Source organism: Schistocerca serialis, chromosome 7 (assembly GCF_023864345.2).
Source record: "Schistocerca serialis cubense isolate TAMUIC-IGC-003099 chromosome 7, iqSchSeri2.2, whole genome shotgun sequence".
NCBI classification, from domain to species: domain Eukaryota; kingdom Metazoa; phylum Arthropoda; class Insecta; order Orthoptera; family Acrididae; genus Schistocerca; species Schistocerca serialis.
Window position 1 is genome coordinate 525,412,033 of NC_064644.1, and position 15,112 is coordinate 525,427,144.

The following is a 15,112-nucleotide window of genomic DNA, read 5'->3' on the forward strand; positions in this document are numbered from 1 at the left end:
AGTTGCGCTGCCGCTGGAAAGGACGCATTAAAATGGCACTGTTTTCTGTCACTAAGGAATATCTAAGCGGCAGATAGTAAACTAGAATTGAGCATGAAGAAACAAGCACAAGCACGAAGACAATGGAAAAACGAGAACAGGTTGTAGGTCGTGTTACCACTTAAGCAGTGGGCGGGGATCTACTGGTGTAGATAGGGTTTCGAATAAATATCGCTGCATAACGCGGCCTGTGACCAGACCCCACCGACCGCTGCGGCAATGAAGTGCTACATCATCGTTCTCGTTGGTAAGCCATTTCATTCCACATTAGTAGCACGGCAGCTAACGCTCAGCGCGACCTGGCTTATTCCGTACTGGCTGCGTTACCATTTCGTCTGTTTACGATTTGCGAAGTGGGTGTTCGCGTGTTTTGTACATGAGTTCGAATATTTTCAGTAGACAAAATAGTCATAAATTCCATGAAACATTTCAAAATTTCAAAATCTCTGTCAGATTAACCACCAAGAACAACGTAACATATTTGAAAGACAAATTCTCGGAGTTTCTACAATGTTTGTAAATGTCCTGTGCGTCCGCCCTTCGTCAAACGGCACACGTCTAGCCTATCGTCCAGTTATGTCCATATGCGATTCGGAATACGAGGAGTGACGGTAAAAACAGTTGCTGTGATGAGGTGTCGCAAGTCTTCCAGGTTATGTGATAGAGGTGGAAGATGTAAGCCCACAATGAAACATCGAGAGGCGTCACCTTCGAAGACCATGGTGGCAACTCCAATAGTGCCAGATGAACGGCCGCAGCACAGCCATCTAGCGACGAGACAACAACTCACTCAGGTCATGTCGCACAAAATTGTGGAAATGTAAAGAGGTGCCATATTGGTGAAAAATGAAAGCACTGCTATCAGTTCTGGCATCAGCTACAATTGGAGGCAGTACTGTTGACGGTTCTCTTAGCGAAGAAGAAGAGTTCAGAGACTGTCTCGTTCTACAGTTGCCTATGGATTTTCTGCCCCCATACATGTGTCAAGTCCGCTGACCTCTCCAGAAAATGAAAAGTAGCTTCAACACTGAAGATTTCGCTTTCAAGATGGTTCAGCACATCAATGCAAAATTGCAGATGGTGCAGTTTGTCGCAATCACTTAAGGTTTGCGACAGGGGCAGATTGTATAACTTTCTCTTAATTGCTTTCGGAGAATTTTCCACCCTGTTAGCTGAAACGCGTTCAGTTCTGCACTAGCTCGATAGCTAGATTTTGTGGGGCTTCGCAACACCACGTCGCTGGTACGGTCCACTCTTTGATGTGAACAAGCAGGGTCGATCCAGATGGTTTGCATCGCACAGCCATCCTCCTCGAATTTCCCTTACCACTTCACTATCCTGTTGTAAACTGGTGGTGGATTGTGAAACTGACACACACATACACACACACACACACACACACACACACACACACACACACACACACACACACACTTTTAACAACTACGGCCGTTGGAGTCCCTGTTGGCGGTTTAGCAAACAAATTTTTTGGGTGACAGGTAAAGAACAAAATACATGGTGTAGCATAAAGCTACAGACAGACTTTTGAAATTCATTTGTCGCATCTGGAAGGGGAAAATACGTTGTATGAATATGGTAGAAGAAAAAGAAGAAGGAACTCATTTTCTAACAATTCTTCGTAGCACATTACTCAGTCTAAACGAACAGAAACAGCTCGCAACGCCATACCGCGTCAAACTTTTTAAACATGTCTCGTGTTCATGTCTTGTGAGTCCTGGCTCTCTCTGTTCGTCCATGAGATGTAGAACTAGCGCCATAGACAACTTTGCCCATGTAAATGTCGGTTTCCAGATCTCACGTAAAACATATGATGCAGATTCGCAATGTCTTTTTTTTTTTTTGACATGAGATGTACTTCTTGCTCCGTAGATCCGTAGTCAGGATATCCCCAAGGATGTAGAACATGACGTAAAACAAGAATACACAATAAGTACTTACAACGAGCAAGAGGTATGCTAATGTACGTTGCACAGAGACCGGGCGAAAGGTTCCTCATAAATGTGGAATAACACACAAAACATACCTCGACTCAAAATACAATAACGAACTTGACACAAAATACAATGAATTGTATATGGTAATTCGTAGACCGTTGTTCCCACATATCATCAAAGAGGAAAACCATCGTTTGCACTGATCGCATTACCGCGGTGAAAATGTACAGAAGTCTAATTTTACATAATACTCATATTGTTTGATACCATTAATAATATGTACACATCAGTCGGTTTACTAAAGAAGCTTTTCACTGGAGCGTGAGTTGGTGACCAATAAATAATTTATGCTCCTTGTAAACTGAACGTTTTAGTACTTCAAATTTGTATGTCTGCTTGCAAGTTATTGAAAATTTGTTTTCCTGAATAACAGCCACGTTTCTGGCCAAAGTAGACAACCTTAAGTTTTTGCGAAGATCGTTCTTATTTCTAGTATTGATTCCGTGTACTGGGCTGTTAGTTTGAAAAAGATATATACACTGAGGCAAAAGAATCTCAACAACAAGAAGGAGTTGTACAACATAAATGAAAGCCGTTAGGCGTGTTTGCCGGCCGATGTAGCCGAGCGATTGTAGGCGCTTCAGTCTGGAACCGCGCGACTGCTACGGTCGCAGGATCGAATCCTGCCTCGGCCATGGATGTGTGTGTTGTTCTTACGTTAGTTAGGTTTAAATAGTTCTAAGTTCTAGGGGACTGATGACCTCAGATGTTAAGTCCCATAGTGCTCAGAGCCATTTGAACCTTTTTTTTTCGTTACGCGTGTTTACACATCTGAAAGATGATGTCTATCCAAATTTCGCGCTAGTCGCATAAGAGTGGTCCTAGTACCGCCACTATGAGGATACAGATCAGGTTTGCTTTAAATGCACGGTGTACCGGTCGTGAGCGTTAGTTTCCTTAAAGATTGCACATGGTGAGAAGACTTTAGTTCAAATGTTTGTGAAATCTTATGGGACTTAACTGCTAAGGTCATCAGTCCCTAAGCTTACACACTACTTAACCTAATATCCTAAGGACAAACACACACATCTAAGCCCGAGGGAAGACTCGAACCTCCGCCGGGATCAGCCGCACAGTCCATGACTGCAGCGCCCTAGACCGCTCAGCTAATCCCGCGCGGCTGACTTTAGTCAAATATGTTTTTAAGGCGACAAAGCCGGCCGAAGTGGCCGAGCGGTTCTAGACGCTACAGTCTGGAACCGCGCTACCGCTACGGTCGCAGGTTCGAATCCCGCCTCGGGCATGGCTGTGTGTGATGTCCTTAGGTTAGTTAGGTTTAAGTAGTTCTAAGTTCTTGGGGACTGATGACCTCAGAAGTTAAGTCCCATAGTGCTGAGAGCCATTTTAAGGCGACAAAGCCGCCATTATCAATGCCTCACTGAGTTTGAACGAGGTCGTGTAATTGGACTACGAGAAGCTGATAACAAACAAGTCACATGCGATTTCGGAGGCAGCGCGGTTTAAGGCGCCATGTCACGGATTGCGCGGCCCCTCCCGCCGGAGGTTCGAGTCCTCCCTCGGGCATGGGTGTGTGTGTGTGTTGTTCTTAGCATAAGTTAGTTTAAGTAGTGTATCCTGAAGCAGCAGTTCGAGCAGCAATTGGCACCGCAGTTACACGACATACTGATATAAATCGGTTGCTTCAAGGACATCTCCGAGCCAAACGTAGCGTGTGTTCCACTCACCCCAAACCACCGCCGTTTGTGACTTCAGTGGTGTCAAGTGAGAGCTTATTGGAGGTCGGCGAGGAGGTCTGTCGGGTTTTCTGACGAAAGCCGCTTCTGCCTCAGTATCAGCAATGGCCGTGTGTTGTACAGAAGAAGGCCGAATGAACGCCTGCAACCAACCTGTCTGGGATCTAGGTACACTGGACCTATACATGCAGTTGTGTTCTGTGATACGATTTAGAAAGACAGCAGGAGCTCTCTCGCGGTTATCCCACACACCCTGCCTGTAAAATTGAACGTTACTCTGATGAGTCGACCTGTTGCCATTCATGAATAGCATTTCAGGGGATGTTTTCCAACACGATAACGCTCGCCCACATACCGCCGTTGAAACCCAACATGCACTAAGAATGTCGACATGTTGTCTTGACCTACTCGATAATCAGATCTGTCTCCAATCGAGCACATATGGGGCGTCATCGAACGACAACTCTGCCAGCCACAACCGGCTTTAACTGCTCCCGTCCTGACTGACCAAGTGCAGCGGGCACGGAACTCTAAACCACGAACTGACATCCGGCAACTGTGCGACACAATGAATGCACGTTTGCATTCTCTGCAAGTGTATACAAACAAAACAATGCATGCTGGGGATAAAGCGAGCAGCGTTTCGCTGCTTTTAACACACTAGATTTGTGTTCGGGTGAACGGTGGGGCTAATATCCATTTGGCCAACCTGATCTAAATTTCCTGTAGTTCCCTAAATTACTTTAGGCAAATGCTGTCTGTCCCAACCTTGTAAACTAGAAATTTCATAAGGACATCGTCCCGTTGAGACCGATCGTTAGCGCTATTGGCTCTCCTACGTACAGGCTTGCCAAACACTTAACTAAATTGTTGGCGCCTATAGTTGGTCACTGCCCACATCATATTAAGAATTCAAAAATGTTTGTTGATATCATAAAACAGATGAAGATAGGCCCAAGTGATATCATGGACAGCCTCGACGTGGTTTCTCTGTTCACCAAAGTACCTGTGGATGACACATTACAACTGTTGGCTGCTCATTTTTCCTCAGAAATTTTGAAGTTGTTCTGGCATACCTTGACGACTACTTACTTTTTATACAGTGGAAATTATTATGAAATGACGGATGGAACAGCCATGGGTTCGCCACTGTCACCAGCAATAGCGATTTTTTTCATGGAGGACCTTGAAGAACGAGCGTTGAGCAGTGCTCACCTCCACCCATCATGCTTCTACAGATACCGTCGACGATACTTTTTTAATCTGGCCACACGGCAGCGACACGCTGCAGCAGTTCGTCGAACATTTAAATGGTGAACATCCAAACATAAAATTTACATTGGAGGTAGAGAAGGAAAGGAAGTTACCTTTTTTAGATATGTTGGTGGAGCGAAAGCCGGATGGACGACTGGGCCATTATGTGTACAGGAAGCCAACCCATACAGACTTATATCTGCATAGCCACAGCTTCCATCATCCGTCTCAGAAGAGACCTATGCTGAATACTTTAGTACACAGAATCAGGACTATTTCCGACAAGGACCACCTCGGTCCCGAGATTAACCATTTGACTACTGTTTTCAAGAGGAATGGTTATTCTGCCGGTGAAATTAAATCAGTATTGTCCAAGAAAGTAAGACACGATGCCGGCCATGTACAAGAAGAGGACCAACACATAGCGCGGCTTCCTTTTTGCGCTGCTACAACGAGCAAGATAGCCAGAGTCCTGAAGAGGCTAGGAATAAAACCAGTTTTCCGACCACCTAGGAAAATTAAGGAAATGTTGAGATCAGTCAAAGGTAGTCTCGGCTTAAGAGTGCCGGGAATTTATACTATTCCTTGCGAATGCGGCAAGAATTACGTGGGCCAGTCTGTAAGAACCGTTGCCGACCGCTGCATCGAGCACCAGCGCATAAAGGTAGCGACGGATGGCATAGCACATAACGTAACACTGACGGCGAACCTCAAGGCAGTACACAATTAAAATCACACGTCTTGACGCACACGAGAAACAGCACTAAACACAACACTGATGTGGCACACTGACGATGATCAAAATGGAGGATCTGCCAGGTGTGAGGAGATGAGGGAGACCGGAAGAAGGGAGGGAGGGGAAGAGGGGGGGGATATGAGCGGGGGGTGCGCGGAAGAGGGCCAGGTAGGGAGGGATGTGGGAAGGAGAGAGGCAAGTATGGGGTGCAGGGCCTCAGGGGAGGGGGGACGGAGGAAAATCCGCTCTGGGAGAAGGAGGAAAGAGGATAAAAGGGGGCCCTGTGGAGGGGGGGGGGGAACAATGCCAGGTTATAGTTGGAAGGAAGGGTAGATGTCACGGCGAAGTTCGTCATCCGGGAGGGGGAGGCGTTGGAAATTGCCCTGATGAAGGAGATGGAGGGTGTGGAGGTGGAGAGAGGGAGGGATACAGCGATAGAGGTGCGGCAGTGGGCGGGAAGTGGAGAGGAAGGAGGAAACCAGAGGGTGGGGGGGATCAAGCCTGCGAACAATGTAAAGGGTGCGGAGATGTTGGAGGAACAGGAGGAGGTGGGGGAAGCGGTGGCTGAACATAGCCTGCTTAACAAGCATAAGATTTTATTTGAAGAAACCAGAGTAATAGCCCACGCATCGAATTACTGGGACTCTGTGATCCGGGAAGCAGTCGAAATTAGACTTAGCGATAAAAACTTTAACAGAGACAACCGATATGCACTTAGCAACACTTGGGAGAGTGCACTGGATAAAGAAAAATCGCAGAGAAAAACTTCCCGCACATTACCTCCTGATTCAAGGGATGGCGCTGCAAGCAACGCGGGATAAAAACTACATCTATGGAAGTAGAGGGCACCACTACACTACGCTCCATATCGCTGTTGCTATGACGTATTCCAGCCAATCAGAAGCCGTCCTTTGCATATAAAAGTGGGAACCTCGCTAGTTCACGATAGTCAGATTTAGCCCTGACGACGACCATGGAGGCAGTGGTCGAAAGCTTGGAGTTTTATCCTGAATTGACGCGGCATGTACACCGAGAGATTTTTATTCTAGAAATTTAAGATTCTAAATGTCTGTGTGTATGAATTAAGTATGTAGTTCTTAAACTGTAATAACATATGTCCAATACATGTGTAGAAGTGCTCCGCAGTTGACTAGGATTCACTACTACCGTTGGCACTACAGTGGAAACTGCCCGATGAATTTCAACAAAAATACTCCCCAAATTGCCACATGTAATCTCCAGTTCCCTGGACTCATGCTATAAGCATAAATATGTGAACTTGTGCGTGCCTTATCTGAAGATGAACCTGACAAGGTGCGAAATCTTGTTCATGAAAATAAATAACAATTTCAACAGTGGCTGGCCCCAGTTATCTGTGATTCTATTTTACACGAATTTTGTTTTTATAGGCGTGAGGGGTGTGTGCTGGAAGTTTTGCATGCCTTTTTGTCACAGCCTGTGTAGATAAAAGGTATAAAAAATGGTGCAAATGGCTCTGAGCACTATGGGACTTAACATCTGAGACCATCAGTCCCCTAGAACTTAGAACTACTTAAACCTAACTAACTAAAAGACATCACACACATCCATGCCCGAGGCAGGATTGAACCCTGCCACCGTAGCGGTCGGGCGGTTCCAGACTGAAGCACCTAGAACCGCTCGGCCACACTGGCCGGCTAAAAGGTATAAAACTTTTCAAATCAAAGTTGACAGGTCGCCACCGCATAATTTAAATTAAAATGTTAATTAATAAAGTAGTTGTCCCGGTATTCGGTTTTCAGAATTATTCGGCTGTGCTTACTGAACAGCACTCATCGCCGTACAAATTTGTAATTGAAGACAATTTCCTTATTTCCTACTGCATTAATCATGTACAGGGTCATTCTTATTAACGTTTGAAAATCTTCGAAGCGAGATAGCTGACGGTGAGACAAGTAATTTAATATAAGATTCACGGGGTTGCAAACGTTCGGAAATAACCTAAAGGTGAACGACAGATGTTGAAGATGTGACGTCATCAGCTAATGTAGCTCGCCCTACGTGCAGCTGTTCGATCTATCGGTCTGCCGCGGCTGAAAATCGCAATCCAAGTCAAGTGCTCACGTCGTTTTGGCTTTGGGTCCAAGCGCGGGACTTCAGTGCGAGGGTGTCAGGGTTTGAGTCTTGCTTGTGGCAGGCGCTTTCTTTTCATTGCGTTAGACAATAATGTGTTTACATTTAGGTACGATTTATCATTTTATTTACCGGTCTCGCGGTTTATTGCAAAGTACTGTACCACAAAAACCTACCGTATTGTGTCACAAGTAGATGAGTATAAGCTTCCGAATTGCATCGTAAGCAGTAAATGACGTACGTTTTCTTCTCTAAATATTGTCTGTAAACAAAAAGAGAAGGGACAAAAGGAAATAAACACAAAATAAGAACACCTTTTTCTTGGTTACAGCGAGTACAACAGTTTTGTAACTTCTACGTTTACAACAGATCACATTTACAAGAGGTCTCTGAAATTTGCACCTTTCGCTCGAATGTAAGTACTGTGTAGCTCTGTCATCCCTCGACGCCCAAGCCCAACCGCAGCACGTTCGGCGAGGTACGTCATCTGGTGGCGTCAGATGTTCAACATCTCTTAACCAAATTTCAAATGTTTCCCGACATTTGTGACCCTGAGAGTCTTATATTAAATTACTTGTCTCAGCTCCATCTACGCCGCTTCAGGAGGATTTAAATGTTAATTATAATCATCCAGTGTGGTGTTCCACGCAGTAGAGTAAAACTAATAACTCTAATAAAACTTATTCCAAGGAAAAGGTGGTGAACGACGTTATGCGAGGACAGGAAGAACCAAAATAGTGTACTTTCCTAGCTCTGTCACCAGGCGAACGTAGCTTGACGGGTCTGTTTTCTTCATGCTTTTCTCGCAAATTATCGCTAAACACTTTACTGTTGAAATTAACTAGCGCCTCCTTATTGTACTCTAATTTTTAGAAAGCTAGAATGTCATTCCCAAGAAAAAGAATACAACAGGAAGAGTAATTTCGACATCTCAGTAGTAAAATTCCGAATGTTCCCTATACTGTGTAAATGTCTGCATCTTTGCGTACTATCTCTTCTCGAAAACTTAATCTCTTGAACGACTTACGAAATACTTCGGGCATCCATATCAAGTGAGATAACAGATGTAAAACTACTACATAAATCACTTTCCTCTCGTCACTACCACGTCTGCTGACAATGTAGATTGTTAACAACCTTCGGCCGGCCGCGGTGGCCGTGCGGTTCTAGGCGCGTCAGTCCGGAACCGCGTGACTGCTAGGTCGCAGGTTCGAATCCTGCCTCGGGCATGGATGTGTGTAATGTGCTTAGGTTAGTTAGGTTTAAGTAGTTCTAAGTTCTAGGGGACTGATGACCTCAGATGTTAAGTCCCATAGTGCTCAGAGTCATTTGAACCATTTGAACAACCTTCCCGTCTCCACCACTTTCTACCCTTCTTCGTCTCCAGGTGTATAAGTAACATTCTTTTTCGCTTCGGCCTATAATCTGTCAGTATCTCAGTTCGTCACCACCTCCACAGAGCTGGAATACTGGCGTTTCTCATAAAAGTTGTTGTTATCACGACAGATACTCGTCCAGACATCAAAAAAAGTTTTGCATCACCTCGATTCCGAGAGTTCGGAACTTGTACAGAAAATTGAAATAGAGATCAACATAAACATCATTTCCGCCCTCATGAAAACCACATATTGCATGTTGTACCCCAATACAGTGAGACCTTCAGAGGCGGTGGTCCAGATCGCTGCACACACCGGTACCTCTAATACCCAGTAGTTCGTCATCTTGCACTGATGGATACCTATATTCGTCGTGGCACACTAACCACAAGTTCATCAAGGCAGTGTTGGTCCAGATTGCCCAACTACTCAACAGCGATTCGGCGTAGATCCCTCAGAGTGGTTGGTGCGTCACTTCTTCAATAAACAGCCCTTTTAAATTTATCCCAGGTATGTCGGTAGGGTTCATGTCTGGAAAACGTGCTCGCCACTCTAGTCGAGCGATGTCGTTATCCTGAAGGAATTCATTCACAAGACGTGCACGATGGAGGCGCGAATTGTCGTCCATGAAGACGAATGCCTCGCCAATATGCTGCCGATATCGTTGCATTATCGGTCGGGAGATGGCGTTCACGTATCGTACGGTGCCTTCCATAACCACCAGCGGCGTTCGTCTGCCCCACATAATGCTGCCCCAAAACACCAGGGAACCTCCACCTTGCTGCACTCGCTGGACAGTGTGTTAAGGCGTTCAGCCTGACCGGGTTGTCTCCACACACGTCTCCGACGATTGTCTGGCTGTAAGGTGTCAGGCAAATCCAACACCTTCCATGGAAACCCTGACATGATAAGCAAATCCAGTAGTATGTCACATAGCTCCGAATAAATCGTGACATTAAATTAAGCAAAGTAATACGAGTAACGAGTGAGCAAATGGAATACCACAGACTAACACAAGAATGCCTAAATGCATGTCATACCTTCCCACCGTGAGACAGACGCCGTTCCGATGGGAGAAACGAGAACGGAAGCAGAGAGCAAAACCGTGTTAAGCTGAAAGGCCCTACGATAAGGGACGGACGGACACCGACGTCGCCAGCTAACCGCTAGGACCACACCACCCGCAAGTTTTAGACTTTTTTGCGTCTCTGTTACATCAGGACCACCCCCCAGCCCATGTTAAAAGATAGAGCCCTCCAGAAGAACACTATAGATCTTACGATAACGCTAAAAGGACCACACCAGCTGCACGTTCTAGCGTGAGACTTTTTCGCGTCTCTGTTACTTTGCAAACTTTAAAAACATTGCCCCACCACGAAAAGTATAACGTTTCTCATTGGATAGACAGAATTTTTGTAGGCAGAGCTTAAGGTTAACATTGAGACCCTGATTGGTCAGATGAAAACACAGCCAGATAGTTTTTTTAAACCAACTTTGGTAAATTGTAGTAAGGAGAAGTTAGGATGGAGTTGCTTCCGAGACGGCGAGGTGAGTGGAGCTGTGCTGTCCGCCGCCCCCTGACGAACACCGACAAGGTAATGAACGCACGTCATGCCGCATAACAGCACAAAAAGCTTCACTCAGAACTGCAGAAGTCTCATCTGTTACATCCCCGTTTTGCGTAATACTAGTGTCGATCGTCAATTAAAGCTCATGGTGTTCACATTTGCCACTTGTAAAAAATCTGAAACGCGATGATTTTTCTGTTATATAGTTATTGAGAAGCCACATCAGCCACTGTAATTTACGACAAGTTAGATAAGTAATTAAAGATAATTGAGGGTCACTGTAGACCATTTTGATAGTTTTCTCTTTTGTGAAACTTAATTTAAACCTAGATTATAGATGTGATATGGCATAGGTCATCCTTCGATCCATTGTAGAACTTGGAAACCCATTCAGGGAATATTCGTTCACATTTTTGTTGAATGCAGTTGGTTTTTACCATTCTGTATTAAAACATTTCCTTTTATCAATAGTGCAATTTATAAACAATGTTTTGTGAGTAGAATAAAATTTCCAATGGTGAACTTAACTGCTTTTTCGACGTTATTTTTACCAACTAACTAAAAATAGGAAAGCCTTGAACCCCTTCCACTAAATTTAGTTAGTATTAAGATTCTTTTACAGGGAGTGCAGTGGAGCTGACACTGAAATCATTAAGTATTTGGTTATATCATCGCTAGTCTCACTAAACTCTTCTGAATTCTACATGTCATGTGTGGTCTGGCGTCTCCTTACCAGCAACAGGTCCCAGGTTCAAACTAGTCAATTCCCTAAAAAACACGCTCAGAGCGTCGATGCGCGAAAGTGGTAGGGAGACACGACATAGAACAAGCAGACACCACGCAGAATGTTAGATGGTTGAAGGCATACGCGACACTCATCAGTGAAGACAGGCCAGCCTTGAGCGGTCCGTTCGGCATGTTTCTGGGCCCAGCCGTACAGCGCTGCATCCTGTCGTGGTTGCAAAGATGGACCTCGCCATGGACGTCGGGAGTGAAGTTGCGTATCATGCAGCCTATTGCGCACAGTTTGAGCCGGAACACGACGTCCTGCAGCTGCGCGAAAAGCATTATTCAACATGGTGGCGTTGCTGTCAGGGTTCCCCCGAGCCATAATCCGTAGGTACTGGTCATCCACTGCAGTAGTAGCCCTTCGGTAGCCTGAGCGAGGCATGTCATCGACAGTTCCTGTCTCTCTGTATCTGCTCCATGTCCGAACAACATCGCTTTGGTTCACTCCGAGACGCCAGGACACTTCCCTGGTTGAGAGCCCTTCCTGGCACAAAGTAACAATGCGAACGTGATCTAACCGCCATATTGACCGTCTAGGTATGGTTGAACTACAGACAACAGGAGCTGTGTACCTCCCTCCTGGAAAGACTGGAACTGATCGGCTGTCGGGCCCCCTCCGTCTAATAGGACCTGCTCATGCATGGTTGTTTACATATTTGGACAGGTTTAGTGATATCTCTGAACAGTCAAAGGGACTGAGTCTGTAATACCATATCCACAGTCAACGTCTGTCTTCAGGAGTTCTGGGAAACAGGGTGATGGAAAACTTTTTTTGATGTGTGTATATTGTCCGAGACTCTCAGAAACGTGTACACTTGTTTGGCTCTTTCGTGGTCAGAAGCAGGGCACAGTGTTCTGATACTGTCGTGTTGCTCTTCTGCAGTGCTGCTGGGGTGCCTGGCGAGCTGTGACGAGCAGTGCCCATCCTTCTGCACACTGGAGTACAACCCTGTGACAGCACGCTGCAAGGGGGGTACCGTCACCATGTTCAGCAACAGGTGCAGCATGAACGTCCACAACTGCGAGCAGGGAGACGGTACGTAGCTCTCTACTGACCTCTGTAACTACTAGGACTCTTTCACTGCACGTAACGAATCTCCACCTTCGTTTCTAGTTTCCAAAGAAGCTTTGTCTCCATTTCGGGCAACGAAATTAGCACTTCCTGCAAAGTAAACTGGTTTGCTTGTTGAAGGAAGGCCACATGGCAGAGAAGTTAGTAAAATGAGGTGAGGCTGTGGTAAGACCATGAGCTCATACTCTGGAGGAGTTGGTTGTTTAAAATACCTGCCCAGCCGTCCTCATTTAGGATTTCAGCGGTTTTCTCAATAACTTCAGTCACCGCTTGTGAACTGTCTAATGATGTTGGTGTCAACAGGGCACTGTTCATTAACTTTTTTCCCTTAGTGAAAGACTTCCGCGTTTAAACCAATTTAGGGTTAATAATCACTGTACGATATATCATTTCATCTCTAATTGATTTACTGCGATTTTTTGGTCGAAGTGGTGGGAACTCCATGACATTGAAAAGAGAAGCACCAGAAACAAATGTGAAGAATGAATAAAATTAGGAGTCACGAATAAGTGAAGATACTGCCAAAACGAATATAACTCTGTCACTATACCAAACACAGGACTTTGTGGAACAATTCAGTGTTAAGTGCTAAGACGTTGTGTGTCAACTACTCAGTGCTGTATTGAACATGCTTTTAGTGCATCAGTCACAAGTCGAATCAGTCAGCAAGTGTGTACCTGAGCTACGTTTTCGGTCAGTGCTGCCTGTTTGTGGATTCCACAACTTCTTCCAGAAAGCGTATGTCGACTCAAGTACTATGAGTTCGTAACCACGTGCTATTATGATACTATCATTTATTAGCAAACCATTCGTACAAACAAAACATTGGATAATCAACAGTCGAATGGTCTCAGTTTATTAACTTCATTATTACTATTGTTTCTGTGTCAAAGATTTCTTAATAAATAAATGTTTCAGTTACTTGATATCCCTTTGTGACATAGTTTTTCAGTATGTTGTAATACTCCATAACCTTTCCCTTTGTTGTGCTATTCACCTCTATGTCCTCCAACGACAACTAGGATACAAAGTCACTGTATAACAGTACCAAATATATTGCTGGGATTGGACGCTCCTGTTGATCTTTTCTCTGTGTTTGCGAATTAAATTTGGTTTAAAAGAAAATTGAAAGAACAAGAAAAAACTCCGCCTTAAGCAAAACAGAATGTATTTCTTTTTTATTTGCTCAGACATTTTTCGACTCTTATGCGTCTTCTTCTGTAGCTCTCAATTTCTTTCTGGAATTACACGTCTTGTCAAAATCAATTTTCACTAGCAATGTAATTCCAGAAATGAAAGGAGACCCACAAGCGATGACACAAAGGTATCGAAACATATCTGGATAAACAAAAAAGAAATAGTTTTGCTTTACGTAAGGCATAGTTTAAAGAAGCCGTACGAAACATTCGTAAAAACACCAGCGGTTGGCAATAGGCTTGTAACCGGACGCGTGGCTGCTTTACGTAGAATGAATCCCTTCCAAATAATTCCTACAGTCAGTCCCCGGCACCAGTCATGTTTGTTTTACATGCCTTACGTATTGGAGATGTTTAGTTAAAGATACTGGAACGTAATGCCCGTCATTTAAAGACATTCTTAATATTTGGCAGAAGAAATATCAGTGCTTAAACTCGTAAGACAATTTCGCCATGATGATTTTATTAACAAATCATAATTTGTTTGTCGTTTGTCATTCCAGATTGCAAGGTGATATCATGATATCATCCGGTGAGCAGAGCTGACCGTCAATGCTTTGACCAAGAAGGCTACAGTCAACATGCTGTTAAGTTTTGTGTGACGTAGATAATTTTGTGGTTGAAATAAAACTGTCCAAACAAGGAAATGTTTTTTTTTTTCATTACTGTTTTGCTAACTTATTCTCCTCCATGATGTTTTCTGATCCAGTCCACATACCATTTGCAAATTGTTTTTCGTACCTGAAGAGTACCTACCGGTATAGTAACAGCGACATTCCTGTAAAGGTGCTAGTGTACTTTCACTGCAAATTTATATCACATACAGTAACACTGATACAAGGTGACACCTCGACAGCTTTCAAACTTGCTTTTCTTTCCAACAGAGTACGCCGTTCACTCTTAGTCACCTCTGAACTCTTTACGTGACACCACTAACTAGCACGACCTCTGTAGTAATATCTCTATTATTAAACGCCGAAAATGAACACCCGGACATCCGAACTCAGTTGCAGGTTGCCTAGATAAGGGCTTACAGAGGCAACAAAAATTAGGTTCCGAGTATTTCATAATATTATTGACCGATTTTAAAATATTAAAAATGCTGTCGTAATCTACTAGTTAACAGATATAATCTTACAATAAAGACGTAATTACAAAAGTAAAGTACTAAAGTGGAAACTGTCAACATACAGGGCGTCTGGGAAACAGGTTCCAACATCTAAAGGGGATGACGTGCAACAAGTGGAAAAAAGTTCCTGTA

The 15,112-nt window shown here is 44.3% G+C and overlaps 1 long non-coding RNA gene across 1 annotated transcript; it reads left to right on the forward strand.

Annotated features, from left to right (window-relative positions):
• Positions 1–239: 239 nt before the first annotated feature.
• Positions 240–14,486, forward strand: LOC126412752 (uncharacterized). The gene is made up of 3 exons (XR_007575335.1): positions 240–286; positions 12,467–12,619; positions 14,355–14,486. It is a non-coding gene; the product is annotated as an uncharacterized LOC126412752 (long non-coding RNA).
• The last annotated feature ends 626 nt before the right edge of the window (positions 14,487–15,112 follow it).